The sequence below is a fragment of the Taudactylus pleione genome, unplaced genomic scaffold (assembly GCF_031769625.1).
Source record: "Taudactylus pleione unplaced genomic scaffold, aTauple2 ptg000040l, whole genome shotgun sequence".
NCBI lineage: Eukaryota > Metazoa > Chordata > Amphibia > Anura > Myobatrachidae > Taudactylus > Taudactylus pleione.
In genome coordinates, this window is record NW_028284442.1 from 23,119,800 (window position 1) to 23,124,379 (window position 4,580).

General features: G+C 44.8%; 1 pseudogene; it reads left to right on the forward strand.

Annotated features, from left to right (window-relative positions):
• The first annotated feature begins 1,132 nt into the window (after positions 1–1,132).
• On the forward strand, positions 1,133–1,251 carry LOC148538429 (5S ribosomal RNA; annotated as a pseudogene).
• The last annotated feature ends 3,329 nt before the right edge of the window (positions 1,252–4,580 follow it).

Here is a 4,580-nt window from a genome sequence, read left to right on the forward strand (position 1 = left end):
GGAGGGCTAAGAACCTTAAGGACTGGTTGGAGCACAATGACGTTTCTCAATCACTTCCTTCCCAGGATTCCCACTTTTTAACTAAAAAACCAGGCTGTTAAAAATGTACAGGATGTACTACCTGCAGTTATATGGATCCCGGGAATTCCATCACACATCCTCATTCTGGCAAACGGTTCCCCATCAGACATATTTTGACTTGCACAAGTAAATACGTGGTATATATGATCAAATGTCCATGTAGTCTGGTGTATATTGGCAGGGGCGCCGAGAGGGGGGGCGGGTACAGATTACCCGGGCCCGGGCTTCCTGAGGGGCCCAGCGGGGGCCTGGGTCCGACGCCGCCCCCCCTCCCTCACAGCAGCCCAGCACACAGCGTGTGCTGAGCTGCAGTTTGAGACTGCTCGTGGCTGCTGAGCAGCAGCCACAGCAGTCTCCTATGCCTGTGCGGGGGAGCGATCACACTGATCGCACCCCCCCTGGCTTTGCGCCGGGCTGAGGGGGCTCAGAGCGCCCCCCTCCCCGGCGAGTAGCGCCGCTTCGCCGCGCTGCAAATCTTTTTTAATTTTTTCGGCAAGGGGGTGTGGCCACGCCTCCCAAGATTAGGCCACGCCCCCTATTACCTGGGCCCGCCTTGGCTCTTGGCGGCCCTGTATATTGGGAAAACAACCAGGCTATTCAAAGAAAGAATGGCTCAACATCGTACAGCCATACGACAAGCTTTGTCGGGAAAAGAAGTGGACCAGCCGGTCGCTCGTCATTTCAAGCAAAACAGACATTCTTTAGCAACCTTATCCTATAAAATCATAGACTTTGTGCCTATGGACAAGAGAGGAGGAGACCGTGAGAAGCGGTTGTTACAATTAGAAACTCAATGGATTCATAGATTGAATACAGTTACTCCTTTTGGACTAAACAAGACTATCTTTTTCTTGTTTTTTTGTGAGCTCCATATTATCTCCTAGATTCGTGCCTTCATGTGACCGTTCAGTCCTATTTCATAATGTGCACATATGTATGCAATTATATATTTTTTTTACCAGTTAGATTATTCCAGGACACGTACAGGGACGGATACAAAAACATAATATCCTCTTGTCTATCACTGTGTAGCCCTGGGGGAGATGTATTTTGTTACAACCATACCACACTGGTCTTGCCCAATCTCAGCTGAACTTGGAAGCCAAGCAGTGTTGGGCCTGACTAGTACTTGAATGGGAGACCTTCAGGGAAGATCCGGTGTTGTAAGTACTACTTAGAAGTCTCCTATATACCCAGGTAGCACACAGGAGAGTGATATGATATGTCACAGATGTTCCCTTTGAATTCTGGCTTATCTCCTGGTTAGGCCATTTTTTTTCTTGTTTGGACATTTGAGCACATCTGGAGTTATAAGAATATTCAACTTTTTTAATTTTTTGGAGCTTTTTAAAAACATATTTTGTGTACAATATTTTTTTGTACATTTTTTTTTCTTATTGATTTTTTCTATTGATTTTTTGCTATCATGATTTTTTCTATCATGTTTTTCCAATATTGTTAAGTCATCTGTTCTCTTGGTGGTCCAAGTTATCTTTGCATTTATGCACATGTTCATGTTTTGTCATATTTGTGATTACCTGAGCACCTTTTTGGGTTTAGCTCTGCTGGATCTTCCGTGTTCCATGTGCTTTTTTTCTCATAGCCTCACGGTTGTCATATTTGTATACCATGGATTAGTCTTTACCACAGACTATATTGCTTTAAGTCTTCTTTTGTGATTCTTTTGCTACATTTCTTTATTAGGATGTATTCTACAGTCATTCATTTCCTTACATTTCTGTGGCACACATGTATATATTTTTTGTCGTTTTATCTCATATACCTATTCTGATGCACATGTTTTGGTAGATGTATTCACCAATATATTCTTTTTAGGATCCTTTCGATGGTACACTTGCCGTTTATATATAACGGTATGGTTACATACTTAGTTTTTTTATCTATATCTTCTTCATTTTTTATTATCTTTTGTATATGTATTATTATTTTTATTTGTTTTCCACTTGGAATAATAGGTTTACATTTTCACTTTATTCACATTCACTATTAAGGAATACAGTGGTGTGGAGTTTTTACGTTCCTTTTTTTTATAGGAGCGATTTGTATTTTGTTACTTTGTTTCTTCAATTTTTTGATGTGTGGGCATTGACCCACACCTTGCAAATTGCATTATATATGGTGACATGATGTTGACATTTCATCATGTTTATCACTGCATGTCAGTGACTCACTATCTATTCACACATATCCACGATGTACAGTGGTCATTTTTTCTCCTATCCCCCGGGGGCATCAGACTGCTTTATCCTGTGTGATGTCTGAGTGTCTGACACACAGTGATGATGTCAGACTCTGGCCCCCGGCAGCATGGAGCATTACACTGCACCAATCACCTTGGACATTCCACTATAAAGGTATGTGTATATTTTTTTTCATTGTGTTCTTGATAAAAGTCATGTGAGACTGAAACGTTGAACAAGGCAGACACAGTTGTCAAGTTTGATTCTTTAATTTCATCAGACCTGTGAGTGCCGCCTTTCCCTTTATACATATATATATATATATATATATATGTACACACATAAATAAATATACGTACATATGTACATATATATGTATTTATGTATATGCTGGTTCTGGTAAATACAGGTGGGCAATATACACATTTTTTCCCCCTGTATTTCCAGAACCAGGACCGGCTCAGAGCCCAGTGCTGGTTGCGCTGAATATGGAGGACCCTTACATCATTTGTCCCCCGTATTTTGGCAACCAGGACTGGTTCTTAAAAGCCAGGTGCTGGTTGTGCTTCATACAGGGGACCCCTACATCATTTGTCCATCGTATTTAGCACAACCAGCACTGGTTTTCCAAAGCCCGGTGCTGGTTGTTTTTGGGGAGGGGGCCATGCCATTTTTTTTTCATACACTGTTTTATTTATTTAATTAAACAGAGAAGCACAGACAAGTCTCACTGACCCATCCCTGCTTCTGTGTTTGTTTGTTTTAAACACAGATGCAGGTATTATGGATATTCCAGGTCCTAATGCCTGCTACACCGCCGCCACCAACACCCGCTACCATTCCCAGCCGCTGTTAATGTCCACTAACCCCTACCCCCTCTCCCCCACATCCCGGCAGCAGCACACTTTACACAATCAACTGGCACCCACTGCCTAGGGGTGCTGGGGATAGCCCGGGCTATCAGCCTAGGCCTGGGGTGCCCTGGAGAGGGGGACCCCTTTATTGGGGGGGTCCCCAGCTCCCCAGGGACCCCCAGCCTGGGCTGACTAGTGGTCAGGGGTGATGCTGTGGCTGGGGGGCCCGGTGAAAGGGCTCCCCTGGCTGTGGCATCTCCCCCCACTAGAAAGAGTCCGGTGCTAAGTCTGGAAAATATAGAGGGACCCTACACATTTTTTCCCCCTGTATTTCCAGAATCAGGGCCGGCTCAGAGCCCAGTGCTGGTTGCGCTGAATACGAGGGACCCCTACGTCATTTGTCCCCTGTATTTTGGCAACCATGGCTGGTTGTGCTTAAGTACATAATTTTTCCCCTGTGTTTAAACACAACCAGGACTAGCTGTTAATAGCCCGGTGCTGGTTGTGCTTGAAGGGGGGGGGCACCTTTTTTTATTTCACACATTAAATTTTTAACAGATGCATAGATGGATCTCACTGCTGCGTTTGTGCATCTGTGACTTTTTGCTTTTATTTTCTCAGGTGCATGCGCACTACCAGTGAGCCCTCTGTCGCCCACTGATGCCCCCTTTGCACTGCACCACTGCCACTGCTCTACACCACCACTGCTGCCGCTATCCCACACGCCTACAGCCTGCCCCTGCAGCCGTCTCGCAATCTGCACCTCCCAAACCACCTCCTGTGTGCTGGCTCCTCTTCCACCTGCATTAGTGTACCATTTTGTTGCTTATCCAAACCCTGATAGTTAATACATTTTTAAAAACCCCAAGTCCGGGGCTGGTTAGTGTTTTGGGGGGGGAACTCACGTCATTTTTTAAATAAAACATTTATCTATTTTTTACAAGTATTAACACTCAAGCAGCAAGCACATATCTCACTGATATGTGCTGGCTGCTAGCTCAGGAGAGATTTGCAGAGAGAAAACACTGCAATCTCGGGTGAGTAATCTCCTGCAAAACGAGTTACTCGGAAGAGATATCTCGTTCTGCTTCACCATCGGCAAACTCGTTTAGCCTCAATTCGCCTGTTGGTAAATTTGGAATAAAAAAAGGGATTACATCACCCGAGTTTTGGCGAGTACCAGCGAGATAAATCACTTTAAAAATTGGGACCATCTTGAATCTTAGTAAATTTACCCCCTACTCTCACAAAATTATTCTGGGGGACGCACCCTGCAGCCAATGACGGCTGAGACTCACTGAAGTGAATAGAGTCCTGCTGCAGCCAATAGAATCCTGCCCTGTCTCCTGGAAATGTCATCCGCTGCGTATGGCTGCTGCCCCTCCTGCTGTTTGGAGGTGGAGACCCAGCTCATAGGGAGGAATAGCCGCTGCAAAGCAGCAGC